Source organism: Orcinus orca, chromosome 10 (assembly GCF_937001465.1).
Source record: "Orcinus orca chromosome 10, mOrcOrc1.1, whole genome shotgun sequence".
Lineage (NCBI taxonomy): Eukaryota > Metazoa > Chordata > Mammalia > Artiodactyla > Delphinidae > Orcinus > Orcinus orca.
In genome coordinates this window covers 31,475,702-31,500,517 of record NC_064568.1, presented here as the reverse complement: position 1 = coordinate 31,500,517, position 24,816 = coordinate 31,475,702, and the positions used below count along the sequence as shown (strand labels likewise).

Sequence of the window (24,816 nt, the reverse complement as noted above, 5' to 3'; positions counted from 1 at the left end):
AATTTAAATTAATTAGAATTAGATAAAATTAAAAATTCATTTCTTCAATTGCACTAGCCATATTTCAGGTGCTCAATAATTGTGTATGGTTGGTGGACACCAAGAGATGACTGGCGAGTGCAGAAGAACATTTCCGTTAGCAAGGAAAGTTCTGTTGGGCAGTGATGTTTTCAAAACTTAGAGGAAGCCAAAGTGGCTGCAGGGTGTTGCTGAGGAGAGTGACAAAAGATGAGTTTGAGGGGAAGGAGTTATTGGCATCATGCAGGGACTAGTGGACCATGGTAAAGAGTTTGGATTTTAGTCCAAATACAATACACATAATTTGGTTTATATTTCAAGAAGATTCCTTTGGTTATTGACTGGAGAATGGGTTAGAAGATGTGCAGAAATGAGTTAACATAGTAGGCCTGAGTGCTGTCTTTTGAAAGTCTGGCTTACAGGATTGGTCCTGGGCAGGTGTCTGGAAACTCGGGTTTTGGGAGGGTTCCCATCACCCCGTTGATAAGATTGGCTCACTTTGCCTGAACTGTTTGTATAAACAATGTGCTGTATGTTGAATACCTGCTTTCCTTTGAGGAATCTGGGATTTGGGTACCTGCTAGGCAGAACATGTCTATGTGATTTGCCCCCAATCTGTGGATGCTGAGGTTTTCTTTTTTTCTTTTTTAAAATTTTATATTTATTTATTTTCTTTAGTTTTTTGGGCTAAAGAAAAAAACTTTAGTTTTTTAGTGTTGGGTCTTAGTTGCGGCACGCAGGATTCTTTGTTGAGGCATGCGGACCTTTTGTTGTGGCCCACGGGCTTCTCTCTCGTTGTGGCGCATGGGCTTTGTAGTCTGCAGCACGTGGACTCTCTCATTGAGGCCCATGGGCTCAGTAGTTGTGGCACACGGGCTTAGTTGCCCCATGGCATGTGGGATCTTAGTTCCCCAACCAGGGATCGAACCCGTGTCCTCTACATTGGAAGGCAGGTTCTTTACCACTGGACCACCAGGGAAGTCCCTGGATGCTGAGTTTTAAACAAACTTCCCTGGTTGGCAACATTTTACATGTGCTGTCACAACTTATTGCCAGGGGAATTAAGCACATCCTGTGTGACTCTAGTGGGAGAAGACTCTTGGAAGCTTGGGCCTGGTTTTCCCTAGACTTTGCCCCCTGTGCCTTTTCCCTTTGCTGACTTTGTTTTGAACACTTTTTCTGTAATACTTCATAGCCATGAGTATGATTATATGTTTTCTGAGTCCTATTAAAGTCTTCCTAGCAAATCATTGAACACGAGAGGTGGTCGTGGGGACCCCTGACACAGAGGAGCAGGAGATAACAATGAAGTGGAAAAAACATTTAAGAAGCAATTTCAATCATCCATCCAAGTGAGAGATAATAATGACTTGACTAGAATGGCACCTGCCTGGCTAATGTTAATGATCAATCTTCAGGTGCTCCTTGCCCCTTGCGGCATACAGAAATGCTGGCAATTATGGAATCCAGAAAAATTGAACCAAGAGCTTTGGCCTTGGTTCATCATGGTAGCTTGGAGATATTCACTCCCAGCCCTCATTTTCCATTTGAATCTCAGCAGCTCTTACTGAGGGTATCTACCCTCTCTAGACCACTAGGATTTTAAGTGTATATCCTAAGGCTAAATGTGCTTAGTGTTGAGAGCCCGGGCTTCCATACTCACCTTCTTCAGTGGTTTTGCACCTCCCATGACGGAACTGTATGGGATCAAGACTCACGTCTCTATTAGTTATATACTTATATATTCTCTTACAGTAATTGCTACAGTTTTACATGGGTAAGATTTTTCTTCCAAGCTAAACTGTTTGTTTTATAATTTATACTTTTGTAGGCCTCACTTTGCTGAGCGTAAAGAATGCAATAGGGCTTTCCTAGTGGCGCAGTGGTTAAGAATCCACCTGCCAATGCAGGGGACATGGGTTCGAGCCCTGGTCCGGGAAGATCCCACATGCCACGGAGCAACTAAGCCCGCATGCCACAACTACTGAGCCTGCGCTCTTGAGCCCGTGAGCCACAACTACTGAAGCCCATGTGCCACAACTACTGAAGCCTGCTTGCCTAGAGCCTGTGCTCCGCAACAAGAGAAGCCACTGCAATGAGAAGCCCTCGCACCGCAATGAAGAGTAGCCCCCGCTCGCTGCAACTAGAGAAAGCCTGCGCGCAGCAACGGAAGACCCAATAAATAAATAAATAAATAAATAAAAAAGAATAGCTCAACCCCTAGCGTTGCTTTAGAAAAAAAAAAACACGAATGCAATAAATATTGTTGATAGGTACAAAAAGGAGAATACACAGTTTCTGCCTAAAGAAATTTACAACTGGCCAAGGAAGTACAACTGAGAAGGAGAGGCCCAGATATGACCACGAATCAAGGAAGAGTAATAGGACTGGAAATGAGAAAAGGAAGTACTATAGGCACTCTAAAAGAATAAGATTAGATCTTGCTGAGGGTTCAGAAAAGGATACATAAAGATAGACTCATTAAAGAATGCCTTTGAAGTCTTGAACCCCTTTAAGAGAGAAAAGAGATTTTTCGTTTTGATTTTCTAGTTTTTTGAAAGAAGGATTTTAAGATCTAAAACAGCACTGTTGGGGGTGGATGCAGAAGTCTGGAAAACATTTTATTCTCTCTTGATCCCTCTTCATTAAGATTCAGACTTTGTTTAAATTTTATTTGCAAGAGGTATCATTTAGTAATAAAATGATAATAGATATTAACATTTCTATTAACATCTAATGTTAATAGTTATTAACATTTAATATCTATTAATGTGGATTCAAACTGTGTAATTTCATTTCATAATAGTTATGCAACTAGTGCTGCCATTCTTTCACCCATTCTGCTCAACTTTCATGTCAGTGGTAGAAGGCCTTGATGTAGACTGTAGCAATAGAGGTAGACCAGCAAACTACAGGCACCAAGTGCCTGTTTCAGCATTTATCCCTGCCCCCAAACTCCCAGACCCTAGAGAATGTTATTATAAAGTCATGTTAGGTACTTTTCCAATAGGACTGACTATGAAACTAACCGTCCTGATATGAGACATTGATGAAGAGGAGCACAGTGACTTTAAAGAAGCATCAGACACAGGAAAAATCTTCTTTTATTGCATAAGAAAATACTAAGAAGCAGAAAAATAAACATTAAATTACTTGATAGAAACATTTATATTTCATTTGTATGTTAAGACTGATAACCTGTAAAAAAGAAATTCTGGAATGCTATTTACATAGTTTTGTAAAAGAGGTATCAGAGCAGCACTTGGATGAGATCTCTTGCAAAAGTAGCACTCTCTAACAATAGGATCATAACTAAAATTACTGTATTTCAAATAACCCAGTGCAGGGCTGGATGAGGGAATGGAGTCAAAGCTGGAAAAGGGTTTCAATACCAAGAAGGGGGAGCTATTAAAGCTGCATTTGTTTTTGCAGCCAGGAGTTTTCTGATGGTTCTCTGATTGTTGGTATGTATCATATGTTAGTTGAAAAAGTGGTTTGCAGTGCCCTTCCCCTAAAGAGTCGGATTCGGTAAATGTAGGTAGGATGGGGTATCTGCATTTTTAACAAACTCTCTAGGTTATTCAGATGCAGGTGATCTGAGGATTGTACCTTGAGAAACACCAAACATTCAAAGCATTGCTGCTTCAGATTTTCTGTACAGAAGGTAGAGTGTGGAAAGCTCTCCAGTTGGAAAGGGTGGCTAGGGGGAATTGTCAGGAAGTTTGTTTAGAAAGCAAACACTCTGTATGCTTTTTTGTTTTGTTTTTTTAAAAATAAGTTTATTTACTTATTTATTTATTTTTGGTTGCACTGGGTCTTCGTTGCTACGCGTGGGCTTTCTTTAGTTGCAGCAAGCGGGGGCTATTCTTTGTTGCGGAGCACGGGCTCTAGGTGCGCGGGCTTCAGTAGTTGTGGCTCACGGTCTCTAGAGCACAGCCTCAGTAGTTGTGGCGCACATGCTTAGTTGCTCCGCGGCATGTGGGATCTTCCCGGACCAGGGCTCGAACCCGTGTCCCCTGCATTGGCAGGCGGATTCTTAACCACTGCACCACCAGGGAAGCCCTCTCTGTATGTTTATTTGAGGTGATGAGGGGCTCCTAGGGGACACTGGTGCATCCATTGGTTAAGGGATACTTAAGTGTAGTGCTTCTTAAACATTAATGTACACACAGATCACCAGGGATCTTGTTGAAATGCAGATTCTAATTTAGGTGGGTCCTGAAAATTCTGTATTTCTAACAAGCTCTCAGGTGATGCCAGTGCTACTGGTCCCAGGACCGCACTTTGGATGGCAAGATTTTAAATGACAGTGGGGTTATGTCATGGAGAAAGATATGGTCAGAAATTGCCTGTGAAGTGGAAAACCAAGACATGAAATACAGCCACAGTCTGAAGAAGACAATCCAAAGGGTGAGCAAATTAGAATCATGAAAGGGGAAATAACTAAGAGTGAATCACCAAGGCTCTGGCTCTCAGCCTTCTTTTTCTCCACATGGAGGATGTTTGGTGTCTGCATGAAAAGAGGGGATCATAAATAAGGTCACAGGCCAGGTCCTATCAGACAAAAAGGTCCAGCAAAGTTTCTTAAAGAAACACACCGTTTTCTCTGATTAACAAACACACCTCCCACAAGCCACAAAATGCAACTTTGCAACACAGGATAACTGATTATCACCACAGAAGTTTCAAAAACCAAGATTTTATCATATCTTCCTTGGCTGAAAATCCTGGATGGTTCCCCACTGTTAGGGACAAACCCGTACTTCTGAGCCTTGAATTCAGTTCCCTCCATATTCATCCCTACATTTCCAACACTAGCTCTTACCAATATTTAGTTTTCAGTGCAGGTCACACTTACCTACAGGGTATTTCCTACTTGTAAGCCTCTGCTTCAGTCAGTTCTTTGCTGGAATACCCTTTTTCTAATATAGTCTTCAAAGACTAGCATAAATATAATAATAATGATGATACAGCAACAATCTGTTTTCAAATAGTCCTTCCCATTCGATAGGCATTAACATTATCAGAATGAACCCTCACTCCAATTCTGAAAGATATGATTGTCCATTCATTTATTCAGCAAATATTTATTGAGCCCCTAATGTGTGCTAGGTACTCTCTAGGCACTGAAAACCTAAACAGAAATAGACAAGTCCTTCCTTCAACAGGCTTATATTCCAGTTTTAAGAGATAGTGAAATAAACATACTCTATGTCAGTGATAAGTGCTGTGGAGAAAAATGAAGCAGGCTCTGGGGATAATGATAAAGGTAATTGAGCAGATACCTGCATGGAGAAACTATTATCCTGAGGATAATGCAAAAGGCACGCCTGACATGTTTTGGCAAGGGGAGTGTGACTGAAGAAGAGGATGGTTGGAACTGAGGTCAGAGAAGTGGGGGAGGTGGTGCTAAGTCATATAAGAGAGCTTTCTAGGTTAGTCTAAGAATTTTGCCTTTTCCTCAAAGTTAGATGAAAGCCATCATCCTTTTCAAAAGAAAATTGATGACGGGAATAAGGGTAGAATCAAGGAGACCTATTAGGAGGCTTCTGCAAAGATCCAAGTGAGACACGGTGGAGACTTGGCCCAAGGTAGAAGCAGGGTAGGTGGAGAGAAGTGGTCAGATTCTCGTTCTGTTCTGAAGGTTCAGGAGGCAGAATATGAGTGGCAGTGAGAGAATGAGGGAAGCTAAAGACAAATAAATTTTCTGGTCTCTACAACTGGCAGGATGGACTTGCTATTTGTTGTTATCTTATAGATAGATAAAGAATTTGAGGTTTCAGGAGGTTAAGTAACTCCTCCACAGTCAACTGTCTAGTTGTCTGTTATAGGTTTATATGGAGAGGTTGAGTGGTAGTTCCTTTTCCCCATCTCCTCAAGAAAATAGCCTTTACTAGTATAAAGACAACACTAAGGCTGGGGAGGGGTTGTGGAATTTTAGGATTTCCAAGTATCTCCCTCGAAAATAACAGACCCAGGTTGGGATGGCTGCAGGATGCCTGGGAGACAGGTCACTAAGCACTGAGATCCTGAAAGCAGCTTTAAAAGTGTTGCAGGGCTGCTTCCCTGCCTAGAATGGAGAAGACCTCTGGAGAGGACTGTCTCTGGCCAGACAAAGGAGGATCAATAGCATAACCCCAATCCAGTTTCCTAGGGCCACTCAAACCCTGGAGGTCATATATAATTCACTGTAGCGGGGAAAAGAATCCCAGAAATAACTCTTGTCCACCTTGATGAGTGGGGGCTCTGAGTCATATATTTTTTTTTGTCTGTTTCTGTTTTTGTTTTTTTTTTTGGCCGCACTGTGCGGCATGTGGGATCTTAGTTCCCTGAACTGGGATCAAACCTGTTCCCCCTGCAGTGGAAGCACGGAGTCTTAACCACTGGACTGCCAGGGAAGTCCCGAGCCATGTTTTATTTGAATGAACAAATAAATAAATACATAAATAAATAATAAGGGGACTTCCCTGGCAGTCCATTGGTTGGGACTTTGCCTTCCAATGCAGGGGGTGTGGGTTTGATCCCTGGTCGGGGAGCTGGGATCCCATATGTCTCAGGGCCAAAAGACCAAAACATGAAACAGAAGCAATCTTGTAACAAATTTAGTAAAGACTTTAAAAATGGTCCACATCAAATAATCTTTAAAAATAATAATAATAAAAGAAAGAAAGAAATATGACAGGGATGTTTACCATGGTATTGCTAATTAAAAGAAAGCCTTGGGGGTTTCCCTGGTGGCGCAGGGGTTGAGAGTCCGCCTGCCGATGCAGGGGACTCGGGTTCGTGCCCCGGCCTGGGAAGATCCCACATGCCGCGGAGCGGCTGGGCCCGTGAGCCGTGGCCGCTGAGCCTGCGCGTCCGGAGCCTGTGCTCCGCGGCGGGAGAGGCCACAACAGTGAGAGGCCGGCGTACCGCAAAAAAAAAAAAAAAAAAAAAAAAAAGCCTTGGGAACAACCCAAATGTTCAACAGTGTGGGAATGGTTGGTTAAGTTACGGTGTTTATATAGAGCGTAATACTACGCATCTGTTTAGAAAGCTGGAACCAGATCTATATTTATGGAAATGGAAAGGTGTCCACAACGTGTTGCAAAATGAAAGGATCAGTTTACAGAACGGTATGATTCTGTGTAGGTCACGCTACGGGCATACATATGCATACACAAATATATGTATGAAGAGACGGTTGGAAGCAAGTTCACAAAATTTTAACAGTGCTTCTCTGTGGCTGGTGAGGTTTATGTAATTTAGTTTATTTCCTGCTTTTCTGGATCAATTGAATTTTTTTTAAATGAGCATGTCTCAATTATGTAATCAAAAGAACTTTTTCATCTTAGAAAAAAATCTGTTACCTAAGATTTTTTTTAATTAATTAATTTATTTTATTTATTTATTTTTGGCTGCGTTGGGTCTTCGTTGCTGCGCGCTGGCTTTCTCTAGTTATGGCGAGCGGGGGCTACTGTTCCTTGCTGTGCGCCGGCTTCTCATTGCGGTGGCTTCTGTTGTTGAGGAGCACGGGCTCTAGGCACGCGGGCTTCCATAGTTGTGGCTCGCGGGCTCCAGAGAGCAGGCTCAGTAGTTGTGGCTCGCGGGCTTAGTTGCTCCAGTGCATGTGGGAACTTTCCGGACCAGGGCTTGAACCCACGTTCCCTGAATTGGCAGGCGGATTCTTAACCACTGTGCCACCAGTGAAGCCCTATTACCTAGGATTTTACAGATTTACCTTTAATTATGCTGTAAAACTGTTTTATCTAAAGCTAAATATAAAATATTCATTAGACATTTTGCTCCTTAGAAAATTTTTATTGAGCCTCAATTTTCATCAATTAAATGTTGAAAAAGTTAAGTACATTAAGTGGTGTCTCCAGATGCTAACCACTAAGCACTCAGCTCCATTTCCTTATTTTTAACATTACTTTCCTTGGGCTTTCTTGCTAACAAAAATTAAGTGGTAATTATTTTTTTTAACCGCAGTTATTTCCACAAATAAAACGACATGAAGTCCACTGCTATTAATTTTTACTGAGGCAGAAATAGTTTTGAAACAACCAAAAGAAAAAGTCCTGTTCAAAATCTGGGATTGTAGCACATTTATCACAGTGATCTTTCTTCTCAACTTGATTACAAAACTATATGACCTGGCAAGTTACTTTTTCTTTAATCCTTGAAGTGCTAGTGCATTTATCTATGTGATCTTTCTAAAAATATACCTCTTGGATAAGTAGATCAGGTCAAATCAGGTGAATTGGTTGAATTCCAAGTCTTGGAGCGTTGACTACTAGGCCATACTTAGGTGTTAGAGATGAAAATCACTGTATTAGTTGAAAAACAATTTCAAAGAATTAGAGAGCTATTGACAATGAATCAAGAATGAATGCCTGTAAAATATTCAATTAAAAAAATCAAGAATTCTGCTACACCTGTTATATAGTCAGTAAAGGAAGAGGTTTTATTTTCTTTTGTTCACAAAAAGCAGGAAGAGGAGAAAGGGGAAAAAAGGAGGAAGTAGAAGATCATGAAACTCATATAAATTTACTGGAAAATAGGTGAAGAAAATGGAAGCAAAATTTAATTCAGAAAATTTTAAAATCAGTGATATTGAAATGGGGCATAGATCATAAGATGTTATACATGATGGAAAATGTAGATCTAAGAAAGGAAACTTTGGGGGAGGGAACTAATTTTTTAGACTCTTCCCTCTCCTTCAATCTCTATACTTAATTAGTCACCAGATTCTGCTGATGGTTGAATCCCCAGCAAAACTGGAAGATACTACAAAATGGCCTTCCACCTGTACCTGGTTCTGACTTCATGCCATTGATCCTATCCCAGGTTTTTACTGTAAATCTTATTTCTAAATGGCTTTGCTATCAATGAAAGATAAATCTAAAACTCTAAACTGTAGTTTGATTTCATTTCACCCATGGAGTTACTTACCTTTTAAGAAGGGATGCTTGTATGAAAAAGCCTTCAAAACTTCCGTGCATCTTCAGCCTGACTTCATTCCCTCTTGGGTTCCAAGCCAGACCAGTGTTTCTAGTTGTCCCCTGTACATGTTTACCTTGGTGTCCTACACACCACTCAAACTCAGCCCTTCAAAGCTTGCTCCTCAAGACCTCCCTGGTGGTCCAGTGGTTGCGAATTCACCTTCCAACACAAGGGTCACGGGTTCGATCCCTAAGCCCATGTGTCACAGCTACTGAGCCTGCATGCCACAACTAGAGAGAAGCCCGTGCGCCACAACAAAGAGCCCGCGTGCCGCAGGTAAGACCCATCGCAACCGAATAAATAAATAAATATTTTTAAAAAACTTGCTCCTCCTCCTGGATCCCACATATTCCCTTTTCCTCATCCCTCATATTCTGAAAATTATACCTCCTAATAGCCCTCCATTCCCCGCCCCCCGTTCACACTGCTAAGACCTTAATTCAGGCACTAATCATTTCTCACCTGGACTTGCAATTATTTCTAAATGGTCTTTCTGCCTCCAATCCATCTTCCATTTGGCCATCATTCTAAAATGCACAATTGATCATGTCAGTTGCCTGCTTAAAAATTCTTTAGTGGCTCCTCATTGCCTTCAGGATAAAAAACAAATACATGAACATGGCATTTAAGGTCCTTTTTGAGCTTGTTCCTGTCTACTCCTGTAATCTTTCTCCACCTCATTCTTTAAACATACTGCACCCCAGTCATGCTGAATTAATTGCTGTTTTTTCAAACAAGCCATGCCCTCTTACTTCTGGCCCTATAGTCAAGCTGTTCCTTTAGCCTGAAATGATTCCCCTTTCTCCACTTTACCTCCACCTGCAAGCTCCTACTCATCTTTGAAGACTCAACCCATGTCCTCTTTTTTTCTGAAGATTTGGCTGATCTATTTAGGCAGAGTTTCACATAGATGTTTATTCCATAGAATCTATAGTATAGTGTTTTATTTATTGATGCATAACAAGTCATCCCAAGACTTACTAGTTTAAAACAATAATAAACACTTATTATCTCTTATAGTTTCTATGGGCTGGGAATATGGGAGCCACTTGGCTAGGAAGTTCTGGATAGGGTGTTCTCATGAGGCTCAGTCAAATGTCAGCTGGGGCTGCAGTCACCTGAAGGCTTGAATGGGGCTGGAAGATCCACGTTCAATGACGTAACTCACTTGGCTGGCAAGTTGGTCCTGGATGGTGGTAGAGGCCTCAGTTCCTCCTCTTGTAGGCCTTTCCACAGAGCAGCTTAAGAGTCTTCATGAGGACTTCTCTGGCTGTCCAGTGGTTAAGACTCCACACTTCCAATGCAGGTGGGCAAGGGTTCCATCCCTGGTTGGGGAACTCAGATCTCGCATGCTGCGTGGCATAGCCAAAAATAAATAAATAAGAGGCTTCATGAGATGACTGCTGGCCTACCCCAAAGCAAGCAATTCAAGGGACCAGAGCAGAAGTTGCAAGTCTTTTACAACTTACCCTTGGAAGTCAACCACTGTAACCTCTGCCATACACTGTTGTTCACATAGACTAGCCCTGATTCATTGAAGAAGACGACTATATAAAGACATAAATACAAAAAAGCAAGGATCTCTGGGAACCATCTTGGAGACTTGCTATGGCATATAGAATAACAGATACAGTACATCCTATCTCACTAACCAGTGACTACAAAATATGATCATTCTTACTTTTATTGTTCAAATTATGATGGCATAAGCCCTCAGGGCCTATTTCCTGCAAAAGGCAACCTCCTTCTCTCCCATATTTCTTTTTTTTTCTTCTGTATTTCTGACATAGCTTTTGTGTTCTCAGAAACAGTCCCTCCTGTACTTCTGCCCCAACTTTCTGGACCTGCTGCAGCCTTACTATCTCTCACCTTTATGAGGACAGTGGGCACCACTGTTTTGCACAGATGACTGTCACCATTGCTTCTATAATTAACTTTAGGAAGTGCTTGATATTCTTCCAAGAAAGTAGAACAAGCTCAAGAGCACAACTGAGGCCAGGGTGTGACAGTTAACAAGTCTTTTCAGAAGGCTTGGGAATACCAGAAAAGAAGTGTAATAGACAGGGTAACTTACACTGCTATTAGTAGTGGCTACTCTGAGATGTCCACAGTCTGAACATCCTCAGAATGGTACAAACCTAGGTCCTCTGGAAACTCTACCACCACCAGATGCCCTATGTCCTACAAAAGACAAAGTACAGCACAATCTGTCATCAGTCTTAATTCCTAAGGTCTGGGATTTTCAGTCTGGGATTTTAATACCACAGGTAGAACTCAACCATCCACGCCAGGGCATGCTGGGCCAAGCACTCTCCATTTCTTGTTCACAGCCTGTCCTCCAGCACTAGCTGAAGAGAATAAGCCTGTGCACTCTCCCAGCATTCCTTTCCATCCCACTTCTATGATCCTCACAAACAAAGAATAATCCAAAGAATAGTCCTCTCAACTCTGCAAAGATATGCAGCAATGCATAAGCATAGGATAGTCCAAATCCACACTTAGGGAAAAACATTTTCGCATAGAAATCTTAATCTATCGAAGCCTAAAACTACTGAGACATCTTGTTAACAGCCTGAAGCATCTACGTTTGCTTTACCTTAATTATTTCAGGCCTTCCCCAAGACTAGACCTGGGTAGATTGCTTTATATTTACATAGCCCAAGAGATGACTTCAGGGTGTTTCCTAGCACTAAGGAAGAGTTAGTACCATGGGGAAATTGGATCCTTTGCTTTTAGAAGGTAGTATTTCCAGCTGCTTTACTCATCAAGGTTAAAAAATAAAATCCTGGCTTCAGCCAGCCTGGTTATATCACTTGCCGTAATTACTTCCTGGAAAGCATGTCTCCTCTTCATCACAGAGCCCAGAGGTCAGACAGCAAAAATAGGAGCTGAAGGGAATAAGTAGTGCCTGGAGATAGAAAATAGTGTCAGGCAGATTGTCATATAGAAACAGTGGGCTGCCGTGAAAGGACAAGAGATTTTGGAGCCTGGCAAATGTAGGTCCACGTTATGGTGGATGCTTCCCTTATGGTGAGGTGACTCAGACTTAGCTTCTCTGAGCCTTGTAAATGATGTAAAATGATGGTAACAATCTCTACCTCACAGAGTTGAGGAGTAAATGAAAAAATATATAATCCAGCCCTGGCAAGCAGGCTACACTCCAGCTACAGCACTGGATGGTAGGAATAGAGTGGTGAGCAGATAAAAATGAGTCACTGTCTTCACTGAGGTTCCAGTCCAGAAGGGAAGACAGGCATTAAACAACGAACTACCTAATTACAATTGTGATGACTGCTATGACAAAGAAGCACAGGGTAACATAAGAGAAGACTTGACCTAATTTAGGCTGGCAGGGAACGTGGTCTTAAGGTAGTGATGCCAAAGGTGGGGAGTCTGGGTTAGGGAGAACATGTTGGGTTTCAGTCAGAGCATTGTAGGCTGCTGGAAGGTGCTCAATAAATGGGAGCTGCTATAATAATTACTATTATTATTATTAATTTAGTAAATATTTATTGAGTATCTACCATGTGTACTGTGCTACTATGCATACTGAGGGTACACTAAATGTGTGAATTTGAGCAAATATCTTAACCTCTTTGAGCCTCATTATGTTCATCTGTAAAATGGGGATATTAAGACTATCTCTTAAGTCTGTCTTTGAGGATTCATGAAATAGTGTATATAAAGTGTTTAACATAGTGCCTGGCAAAAAGAGAAGATAATATATGTTAGTAATTATTATTACTGCTTATTAGTCAGGGCCAGCTACATAATTTGCGGGGCCCATTGTAAAATGAAAGTACAGGGCCCCTTGTTTAAAAAGTAATAAAAATTTCAAGACAGCAACAGCAGAGCATTGAACCAACTTCGTGACCCTGTGTGACGGCATAGTTAACATGGTCATGAAGACAGCCCTGTCACTAACTATATCATATATATATATTTAAATAGCTTAACTATCCAAGAAGTTTGAATTGGGAGAGTGGGGGACGCAACTTCTAGAACTTAATCTGTTGAATTTAGTTTATAAGAATAAAATATAAGCATATTCAACATATCAGTATATCAATAGATGATCGGTGATTACATTTTCCTCAACATTTTATTATGAAAATTGTTAAAGTGCAAAATTATAAGAATTTTATAATGAACACATATATATATATATACACATCACCTAGATTCTACAGTTAACATTTTATTATATTTGCTTTATTATGTATTCATCTATCCATTCCTCAAACCATCCATTAATCTATCTTGTTTTCGGTGCATTTCAAAGTAAATTCCAGATATCAGTATCACTTACTAAAATCCAATTTGTTTTTTTTCCTTCTGATGTAAAACTGACATACAGAGGAATGCACAAATCTTAGCTAAATTTGTTGAGTTTTGACAAATACATATACCTCTGTGACCCAAACCTTTAAAACATTATCCATCACCCTAAAAGTTTCCTTCATACCTTTTCCCAGTTTATCTCCATCCCCAACTTCCCAAGAGACAACTACTGTTCTGATTTTTTTTTTCTGGAGCTTAAATTTTTCAAAAGTACTTGATAAGTATTTAGCTTCAGTGCTTTCTCAAATGGGTGCATAGAAAATTCAGCAGACTGTAAAATAGGAAAGATAATTCTAGAATAATGTGGTACAATCAACAAATACTTGATGAGTCAAAGAGTAAAACTAGTGAAATCACTTGAATGCTTTTTCTTTATCATTTATTTATTTATTTATTTATTTAGACCATGCTGCAAGGCTTGTGGGATCTTAGTTCCCCAACCAGGGATCCAGCTCGGGCTCTTGGCAGGGAAAGCTCTGAGTCCTAACCACCGGACCACCAGGGAATTCCCAGCTTTTTCTTTTTAATAGTTTCATTTTTGGGTAAAAATGATGACAATGTGTACTTCCGAAAAATGTGAATAATATGAAAAAATACAGAGAGGAAAACCACCCATCATGGAGAAATAAACATTTTAAATATTTTGAAGACATTTCTCCTAGATATCTATGCATATATACATACAGTGATATATGGATGACATTCGATAAAAATGGGATCATACACATGTAAGATCTGTTTCTATATCTTAACAAAATGCTGTACTGGGTTACAACATGAGTACATTTTACATGCTAATTTATGATACCAAAATGCCCTGCAAAAAGGAGGCACCAATTTACATCAACTGACTGTCTAAGTTTTAAATTCTTAAGAATGGAAAATAAATGTTTGTTTTATATTTTTTCCTTTAGGGTAGAAAAGAGGGAAACACATGAAGGGCTAATAAGTGCCCCTAAAAGCACAGCAGATCAATCCAGTTGAACTCAATTCAATAAACAATTACTAAGCAAAGATAAGAAGAGCTGCTGGGAACAGAAAGATAAGTCATGAACCCAATATGCAGAATACTCATACCCTAACAGGACAGTTTCCTTGACTACAGTGATTTATCCTCCCTTGAGCCTACATGATGAGGGAGGATCAGAAGGATCTACTGCTGAAGGGGCACTGAGTCCTCCATTAAATTTGGTACAAAACTCAAAAGATGTAAGTGAAAATCAAGTCTCCCTCCTGTCCTTCTTCCCCAGATTCTTACCCCCACCCATTGTTCCCCTCTCCAGAGTTTTCCACTGTTACTGATTTCCTGTATCTCTTCCCAGAAAATGTTCTGCATATACATATATATATATACACAGGCATATGCTGAGCAGGCAAAAACATTAATTGTCCACTCATTGCTTACTCCTTCAAGCAATTTTAAAATACAATTGTATGATACCTACACATAATTGTGCACATTGCTCTAAAAGTATACCTTGGAGATTGTTCCATATTTACTCATATGTGGGTGCTTCATTTATTTTTAACTTAGAGATCATTACACAGCCACTCTTAGGGAGCTTCTTCATTCTTTTTTACCATCTACGCAATATTCCATTGCGTGAATGTATTTATTTAACCGGTACACTATTGTTGGACCCCTAGGTTGGTCCCAATATTTTGCTAATATGATCCTGCAATGAATACCCTTCTAGATACTGAAATCAATTTTCAGTAAGAAGTGATTGTGTGAAGGTAGTAATGTTTGGCTTCAAATCAAGTTAGTAAGTAGTTGGTACAGACATTTGTTGGGTTATCGATGAATACTTAAAAGTACAAAGCATTAAATATATATGCTGTGTCTGAAGTATGTTCCCCTAAACCACTGTTAAAACAAAAGAAAAGCATAAGAGCCAACAGGAAATCTCCACCCACTTAGTCAGACTCCTCAGGAGCAGTAAATAGACAGGCCTTATCCAGTATCTTCCAGGTTCACAGTGGAGCTTTGTCACACTAGTAGTGAGAACGCATTGTAGAGTCCATGCTTTGGCACTAAAAACTTCCCCTAGAGAGTTAGGATCTAGCAGTACAGACATACAAATACTCACTTGTCACACAAATAATTCATCAAAAAGCCTTTGGACAAGCAGGCAGAGGAACAGATTTCCTTTTGCCCTTCCCATTGACTTTTTTTTTTGGAGTTCATTTTGAAATAATTACACTTAGAGAACAGTTTCAAGAATAGCTCAAAGACAAAAACAAAAACAAAACAAAACAAAACAAAAAAAGAATAGCTCAAAGAACTCCCACACACTTTTTATTCAAATTCACTACTTTTTAACATTTGGACACTTTTTAACATTTGTAGAACCTTTCTTTACACAGAGACACATACACGTATGTATATATGTATATACATGAGGTTTTTTTTTTCTGGATTATTTGGGAGGAGGTTGTATACATAAGGCCCTTTTACTCCTTAATACTTCAGTGTATATTTCCTAAAAACAGGGATATTTCATTGATTCTGAGAGGAAAGACTGACCTGGCTGCTTCCATCTGTTCTTTTTTAGAATCATGGACTTTTACAGCTAGAAGTAACCTGAAGGTGTCTAGTTCACCCCCTTTACACACAGGGAAACACAGAATTGGCAAATGAGTCAGCCAAGGTCATATTGCCAATATCTGGGAGGAGATCCTCTCTTCTGGCTCTTTTCTCTCTACAAGCCACTTGGGATCATCTGGTCCAAACCATTCAATAGATTTTATAAATGAGGAAACTATGGCCCAGAGAGGGTTTATGATTTGTCTAAGGTCACACAGGAAGTTACTTGCCTGGATTCCATAGGTAGCTATAGTTCTTTGCTATGGGGCTCAAGGAGAAGACTAATTTTCCTGAATGTGCACTCAGTGAATAAGCTGATGAATGGACATCTAATGCTTTTGCCTGCCCAGCAGTCCTTCCCCCTTCTCCTGGCAACAGCTTTGGGAAACCATCCTTCTTCCATTAGATATAGAGTTAGTGGGACTGTCCTTCAAAGTTCTGCACCCTTCTGGCCATGAAATGGGCATGTAACCCAGCCTAGGTCAATCACCTTCTCTGGGGCATTTGAATCTTGAGGAGAGAGACTCAAGGATTGAAAAAGGTCAAGCTGATAAGGAGGCTGCTTATTGGCTTTTGTTGCTCATCAGCTGTGCTTCCCATCCTGCCTAAGACTTGCTTCTTCAGTGTTTATTTCCATTCCCTGAGCTACCTCATGTCTTTCCAATACTTTCCGTAGGCTTAGGTTGGCCAGGGGTAGTTTCTGTTGTTTGCAAGCACAGGACTCTAACCAATAACAGCTGACTTGAAAAAAATTTTGCTTTCAGTAACACTTGCCGAAACAGAACTGCAACGTAGGTTCCATAGGAAAAAGTTGGCCCTGGGTACACCCTCCCTCAAAGCTTAGTGTGAAAGTGCTTTTCAGGCTTATCGCTATGCTGTTCAGTCTAACTGATGACATTCCACTTTCACGTTCCCTGAAGTGACTGTTCCTTCACAGAGCAACCTTTCTGTTAGTTTGTAGCTCTTAAAAATGTCTCCAGCAAGGGGACATCGCTTAGTCAGTGGTGATTTTAACTCCATTGCCCCCAAACTGTCCATCTGGGTGGTTAGAGTGGTGAAATGCAATCTGACTTGAGCACAATAGCCCAGAGTGGGCTCCCTGCTTGATTGATTCTAGGGCTTGCTGCCAGTAGGAAGTGAAGACACTACTCATTGTCTTTCCTGACAATGTGTTCCTGACCTCCTGTGAGGATGTTTGGAAGGAACTTACACATATGCAGGAACACATTGGTATCTCCAGAATGACATTCAGACAGTGTAGTCTGAATTTGCATCCAGGAAAAAAAAGTCTCCAAGAAAACAAAATTATCTTCAAAGAGATTCCCAAGCACTTGTTGAAAACAGCTTTTTCTTCCTTTAAAATTTTATTGTTTTAATATTCTTTAAAATAATATATATAATTACATATAATCAATCTTATATATAGTTTAGTATTATAATTGTTAATATAATTACACACAGCAGTTTAGCTTCTCATTAGCCACTCAAGAACCAGATTTTTGCATTGCCAAACATTCAATCATTTAACAAATATTTTGGGGTCAACTATGTGCTAGGCACATAGCAAAAACAAACCAACAGGGTCCTTACCCTTACATTGCTTAGAGTCCAGAGGGACAACAGACATTAATCAAGATGTTATACTTGTACCCCATTACAATGTGTTATAAGTGCTATGAAAGACAAGTACAAAGATCTGTGAGAGATTGAGAATAAATGGCTTTCCTCAAAACAGTTTCCATCATTCCAAGTGAATTTCTTAAAAAGACTAGAGAGCAATCCCTCCCCCTGCCCTATGAGTCTGTAAATGGTCTGTGAATGTATCAGCCCAGCCCTGGTCAAAAGAACCATAGAAGATCTAGTCCCCCTTTCAGAGCAAAACCTAGGGGTACTGCCTTTATTTTCTCATTGTGTTAGTCATTATTGTTTTCAAAGCCAAATAGAAGAAGAAAATAAGAAAATAATTCAGTCACAATGTCCTAAAGAGGGCTTCCCTGGTGGTGCAGTGGTTATGAGTCCACCTGCCAGCACAGGGGACACGGGTTCGATCCCTGGTCCAGGAAGGTCCCACATGCCATGGAGCAACTGAGCCCGTGCGCCACAACTACTGAGCCTGCGCTCTAGAGCCTGTGAGCCACAACTACTGAAGCCCATGAGCCACAACTACCGAAGCCCGTGTGCTGCAACTACTGAAGCCCACGCACCTAGAGCCCATGCTCTACAACAAGAGAAGCCACTGCAATGAGAAGCCTGCACACCGCAACGAAGAGTAGCCCTTGCTCGCCACAACTAGAGAAAGTCTGCGTGCAACGATGAAGACCCAACGCAGCCAAAAATAAATTTTAAAAAAATGTCCTAAAGAATAAAAGACTTCCATTTCAAAGGCAAATACAAATGGGGAGATATATTCATTTTCTATTGCTGCTATAATAAATTACCACACATGTAGTGACAACGCAAATTTATTACCTTAAAATTCTATAGGTCAGAAGTCCAACTGGGTCTCACTAAGCTAAAATCAAGGCACTGGCCTTTCTGAAGTTTCTAGGAAAGTATCAGTTTCTTTGCCTTTTTCCATCATCTAGAGGCTCCCTTCATTTCTTGGAGGCTTCCTCTATCTTCGAAGTCAGCAACAGGTTGAGTCTTCATGTCACATTTCTCTGATTTACTCGCTGCCTCCCTCTTCCACTTTTAAGAACTCATGTGATTAAAAACAGATCCACCCAGATAATCCAAGATAAGATCCCCAGCTCAAATTCTGTACCCTTAATTGTAACTGCAAAGTCTCCTTTGCCTTGCAACATAACATACTCATAGGTTCTGCGGATTAGAATATGGACATCTTTGAGGGGCCATTATTCTGCCTACTACAGAAGGCATGGAAAATGTTGGTAAAGGTGAAAATAAGTAGAGATGCTTCATTCTGTGTGGACAAAGAGATACAACGTGATGCCATTTTTCTACTTATGGTGGTTATCTCTGGGCAGTGGAATTATGGGTAATTTTTCTTTATACATCTCTGTTTTCCAAGTTTTCTACATTACAAATAAAATACTTTTTTTTTAAAAAAAGCATTATATTTTCATTATTTAGGAGAATGTCTGAATTGTTAGGAACGGCATGTTGAACTATTTCAGAGTAGTGTCATGATGTCTGCAACTCACTGTCAAAAGTTCAGAAAACATGGGGCTTCCCTGGTGGTGCAGCAGTTGAGAGTCCGCCTGCTGATGCAGGGGACACGGGTTCGTGCCCTGGCCCGGGAAGATCCCACATGCCGCGGAGCGGCAAAGTTCAGAAAACACACAGATACATAGATAGATATGGCAAATATGGCCAAATGGTAACAACTTTTACTCAAAGAGGAGTATATATGTGTGTTCATTGCAATTGTAGTTTTCCTGTACATTTGAAATGTTTTATAATAAAAAGCAAAACTTTAATGGACAGAGATTCTGTGTTGATTTCGTATTATTCTAATTACCATTTTCAAGAATAACTTCAGAGTCTAAGAGTAAGAAGATAAGTCACAAAATCAAGGCACGTTTTCTTCGGCAACCATCTTTGCCACTGATACCAAATTATATAATTAGATTCCAGGAGCTAGAGAGATGGACCTGACTGGTTTCACTTGAAAAGGTCTCATTTCTATAGGGATGCTTGTTTGCTGTCAGTAGCCCACTAATTTCTCCTAGCATTTCATACGTTGTGCTTGTTAACATGCTGGACTTGTACAGAGGAGCCTGGGTTCTCAAAGCAGTATGCCCAAGGTGGGACCAGCTCTATAATTTGACAAGCCCAGTACAAAGTAAAACTGAGGGGCCTTTCGTTTAAAAAGTATTAAGAATTTCAAGACAGCAGAGTCCTCAAGCCCCATGTAAGGTCACACATTCATGAAATCAGCCCTACAGAAAGCCCAGCAGATTCCAGCAACAGTCTTCTCCCACCAAGCCTCATATGCTGAGCATGCTCGGTGGGAATGGGCGTGGAGGAAGAGCAGGCACTGCAGACTCATTTTACTGCACAGTCTGTTTACTCCATTTCAACCAGTCGTCTTAGGGATGCTTAAGATCAAAGATTCCTAAGAAATCTATGAATTCTCCAAATTATAACCATTCAGTGAGATGCTTTTGACCATTATCTATGACCGTGTTGTACAGTTGTAGGAACAATGCATTTATGTGAAAGAAAAGCTCTAACGGAGCTTATCAAAAGGAAATACAAATAATTACATGAAAAAACGATGATTTTGGGCTTCGCCTGTGGCGCAGTGGTTGGGAGTCCGCCTGCCGATGCAGGGGACACGGGTTTGTGCCCAGGTCCGGAAAGATCCCACATGCCGCGGAGCAGCTGGGCCCGTGAGCCATGGCCGCTGAGCTTGCGCGTCCGGAGCCTGTGCTCCGCAATGGGAGAGGCCACAACAGTGAGAGGCCCGTGTACCGAAAAAAAAACAAAAAACAAAAAAACCCCGATGATTTAAAATGTTATAGTCTTGGGACTTCGCTGGTGGCGCAGTGGTTAAGAATCTGCCTGCCAATGCAGGGGACATGGGTTCGAGCCCTGGTCTGGGAAGATCCCACATGCCACGGAGCAATGAAGCCCGTGAGCCACAACTACTGAGCCCGCGTGCCACAGCTACTGAAGCCCGCACACCTAAAGCCCGTGCTCCGCAACAAGAGAAGCCACCGCAATGAGAAGCCCGCGCACCGCAATGAAGAGTAGCCCCCGCTCGCCGCAACTAGAGAAAGCCCGCGCACAGTAACGAAGACCTAGCACGGCCAAAAATAAATAAAATAAAATAAAATGTTATAGTCTTCCTAGAATAAAGAATATACTTAAAATATTTTTTAAAAAACTCACTAGATGAACAAAACCACCACATAGAAAGTCTCTGATATTTTAATTGATAACTAAGTTATTTAAAAACAAACCCAAATGTACCAATAAAAATTCAGAAAGAAAATGCCTCATGTGGCTTTCTGACCCATCCCTTTTATTCTTAAGCATTTGCTGCATTCCAGCTAACATTCTTAAACTGATTATAAAAAGCAAGAGAACGCTTCCAGTAATCAAAAAGGGACTTACACAAGAGTGACAAAAATAAATAGAATTTCTTCTCTTCCTCTTCTTTCTCCCCTTGTCCAGGCTTTTTGCTATTGATATAAAGTATTTATCACTTTTAGGAATAAGACTCCTAGTGTTGATTTTCCCATTTCTGATAAATGATATGGTATTTTTTTAAAGGGCATGCCTCATATGGCTTAGAAAAACATCTGGAAGAATATAGCTAATAAACTGTTAATAGTAGCTAGCCCTAGGCTGAGGATTTGTGATGAGGATAGAGAGGATTTTTACTTTCCTTACTGTTGCTTATATGAATATATGCAATGAATATGTATTAGCTTTATCAATCAAAAAAAAAAAAACAACCAAAAAAAACACTAAAGAAAATTTTTAAAAAGAAAAAACCCAAACAACCCAGCACGTACTTTAGATCTAGCATGGTGATTTAGGATCAGTCACTCAATCTCTTTAAGCCTTAGTTTCCTTACCTATAAAATGGGGTTAATACCACACAGAGATGTCATGAGGAAAACGTGTGGTAAATACACGCTCAAGTGCTCGCTTCGGCAGCACATATACTAAAATTGGAACGATAGAGAAGATTAGCATGGCCGCTGCGCAAGGATGACATGCAAATTCGTGAAGTGTTCTATACTTTTAAGAAAGGAAATTGAGTTATTTGTAGTGAGGTGGATGGACCTAGAGTCTGTCATACAGAGTGAAGTAAGTCAGAAATCGAAAAGCAAATACTATATGCTAACATATATATATGGAATCTGAAAAAAAAAAGAAAAGGTCATGAAGAACCTAGGGGCAGGACGGGAATAAAGACGCAGACCTGCTAGAGAATGGACTTGAGGACATGGGGAGGGGGAAGGGTAAGCTGGGACAAAGTGAGAGAGTGGCATGTACATATACACACTACCAAATGTAAAACCGATAGCTAGTGGGAAGCAGCTTCATAGCACAGGGTGATCAGCTCGGTGATTTGTGACCACCTAGAGGGGTGGGATAGGGAGGGTGGGAGGGAGGGAGACGCAAGAGGGAAGAGATATGGGGATGTGTGTATATGTATAGCTGATTCACTTTGTTATAAAGCAGAAACTAACACACCATTGTAAAGCAATTATACTCCAATAAAGATGTTAAAAAAAATACACTTTCAATAAATGTACCTTCTCTGAGCCTCAGGTTCCTTGCCTGCAAAATGAGGGAACTGGATTAGTTGTCCATGATCCTTTCGAGAGTTAATCTTCTGATTCCCTCTTTTTATTTTCACAGAAAAAGACTGCTGAATGAAAAATAAATGTCTTTACTTGTCTTCAGGTAATTGTTCTTCTTTTATTTCCTGAAGAACCAGGAAGCCAAAAACCAATGAGCAGTACCTCTGGAATGTCTGGGCAACTCCACCCTGGGCACCTGGGAAATGACAGAGTATTTCCACTCATTAGACTCTCCCTGATGAGGAGAGCTTTCCTTATTGTGAAGAAGATTAAACTTCAGTTTCAAGAAGCTAGTGTGTGCCATTAAAAATATTATATCCTCTCAATTTTAATCTTTGACTACCCCAGGTCTCCTCTTTAGTTAGTTTACTTATACGTATTTGCAAACCAGATACTCTACTTAAGCAATTATGCAAGTGTTCCATAATTCATGATATCATATGTCATTGGTTAAAATCCAATTAGATGAGTATCACTTAGGGAGGGTTGCATACTGAATGAGTTTACAGAGTAAACTCTGTAAGTCGAGCTGTCTCTTACACATCTCAAATGCTAATGATTGCCTATCTTTCACGGTACCAGGGTAATAATTTTACAATTCGTTCTTTGTTTTTCTTAGATTGAAAAGTAGCATGGATCATAGCAGTGGTAATAATGATCAGTTTGTTAAAAAAGTAAAAACAATAAAGGAAGAGAAAGCTACCACATTGGGAAATACTATCATTCCAAATTTCTCAAAACATAACATGCTTTTTATTTAATTAAAATATTGTATGGATACAGAATCGTAGAGAGGAACACCCACATGGCTTAGAATTCAAAATATCTCATGTATGAGATGTCTAATTTAAGCCTTTTCTGTGCCTACCAAATACCAGTGGGTGAGGAACGCCTTCATTGCCATTTTAGCATTTCCAGCACCCTGTGTAGCTTGGTGAGATTCTTTACCCTTCCAGGTTATAGCAGTCCTAGCTTTTCTTTGAAAAAAGTGTGAAAAAGCATATTCTATTTAACGTTAATTTTAAGAGATTGTAGTAGAACTCAACATAAAGAGACATTTTTTGTTTCCACATTTATGAACAAGCTTCTCCATATACAAATTAGAGACATTACAACTTGCTCCTTACTGTATGTGGAAGGCTGGAAGAATTCTTTTTTTTTCTTTTAATTTATTTATTTTTGGCTGTGTTGGGTCTTTATTGCTGCACACAGGCTTTCTCTAGTTGCAGCGAGTGGGGGCTCCTCTTGTTGCAGAGCATGGGCTCTAGGCACGTGGGCTTCAGTAGTTGTGGCACACAGGCTCAGCAGTTGTGGTTCACAGGCTCAGTAGTTGTGGCGCATGGGATTAGTTGCTCTGCAGCATGTGGGATCCTCCTGGACCAGGGCTCAAACCCATGTCCCCTGCATTGGCAGGTGGATTCTTAACAACTGCACCACCAGGGAAGCCCTGGAAGAATTCTTAATATTAGTAATAATAATAGAAACTAACATTCTCTGAGCATCTATTATTTTCTAGGCATCATTATCGTATTTAATCCTAACATCATTTTATTTAATCCTAACAAGACTCCGTGGGGGTACTATCTACTTTTCTTCAAATGAGGAAATTGAAACTTAGAGAAGCTTAATAATTTATAATTTACAGTGCTTTTAAATGGTGATGTAATGTGTGATTCTGAAACCTTGATTTTCATTATTCTACTTTGATCTTCTAGGAGAAAGATGGAAATACTCCGAAGACCACTGCATTGCCTGCAAGTCCTTCAGCAACTGAAACCACTTTTTTGTGCCCTTCTTTCTTGACCACCTCTCCTTATGCTCCAGTAATACAGACCTACTTGTAATTCCCTTAAAGTCCTTTTCTCCCGAGTCTCTGGGTGTTTGTAATGTTTCCTTGGCCTAAAATTTCATTATCCCATTACTATCAGACTAGCTGGCCTACTCCTACTCATTTTTCATCTCAGTTTAAACTATTCCGCCATGCTCCCATTCCTCTTGATAAACTCATTACAGCAAGAATCTTATCGTGTCATCAACTAAATTGTAAGTAACTCAAGGGAGTCTTTCTTTTTTAATTGTTGTATTTCCAGAGCCTGTCGCAGTAGCTGTTTCCCACATTCAAATTAAATATTTATAGAGTGAATGAATGACAAGAATGCATAAGTGACTTATAAGTTCATGCACAGAACTCATTAGGGGATGTGGCGGGTTCTATATTACTTTACTCTACAGAAGCCTAAAAGTTACCACAAGTGAAAAACTTTCATCCTCTTATATTAAAACTTTTCAACATATCCTTATTTTTCTCCAGAATCAAGTACCTGGAAAGAAAAAAAAAAAAGTACCTGGAACATGGTAATAATTCAATACATATCTGCTGAAATAGTGAAGAGTGTTAGAAAAGTATACAAGGTCCTTATAATCTAACACATATTCTCTCCAGACTCACTTTGTGCCACTCCTACTTTATCCTGTAATGAGTAACAGTATGTAATTTTCAATCACGTATCAAATATTTATTGAGTTACTGTTATGTGCCAGACACATTGGTCCACCATTTCAAATAGCCTTATTTCTTTTTCTTGCTAAACCTTCTTCCTG

At 40.2% G+C, this 24,816-nt stretch overlaps 1 long non-coding RNA gene and 1 other non-coding gene across 9 annotated transcripts; one reads left to right on the top strand and one right to left on the bottom strand.

Moving 5' to 3' along the window:
• Nucleotides 1-2,788: 2,788 nt before the first annotated feature.
• On the bottom strand, nucleotides 2,789-22,318 carry LOC125965509 (uncharacterized). 8 transcript variants are annotated; one of them, XR_007479461.1, is made up of 4 exons: nucleotides 22,168-22,318; nucleotides 21,014-21,081; nucleotides 8,226-11,911; nucleotides 2,806-7,718 (listed from the first exon to the last, which is right to left on the bottom strand). It is a non-coding gene; the product is annotated as an uncharacterized LOC125965509 (long non-coding RNA). The 8 variants fall into 8 exon arrangements; XR_007479462.1 differs by lacking the exons at nucleotides 21,014-21,081; nucleotides 22,168-22,318 and having other exon boundaries at nucleotides 2,789-7,718; nucleotides 8,226-8,327; nucleotides 8,953-14,403; XR_007479465.1 differs by lacking the exons at nucleotides 21,014-21,081; nucleotides 22,168-22,318 and having other exon boundaries at nucleotides 2,789-7,718; nucleotides 8,226-8,327; nucleotides 9,466-14,403.
• Nucleotides 21,547-21,651, top strand: LOC117200728 (U6 spliceosomal RNA). Its single transcript, XR_004482391.1, has one exon. It is a non-coding gene; the product is annotated as a U6 spliceosomal RNA (small nuclear RNA).
• Nucleotides 22,319-24,816: the final 2,498 nt, after the last annotated feature.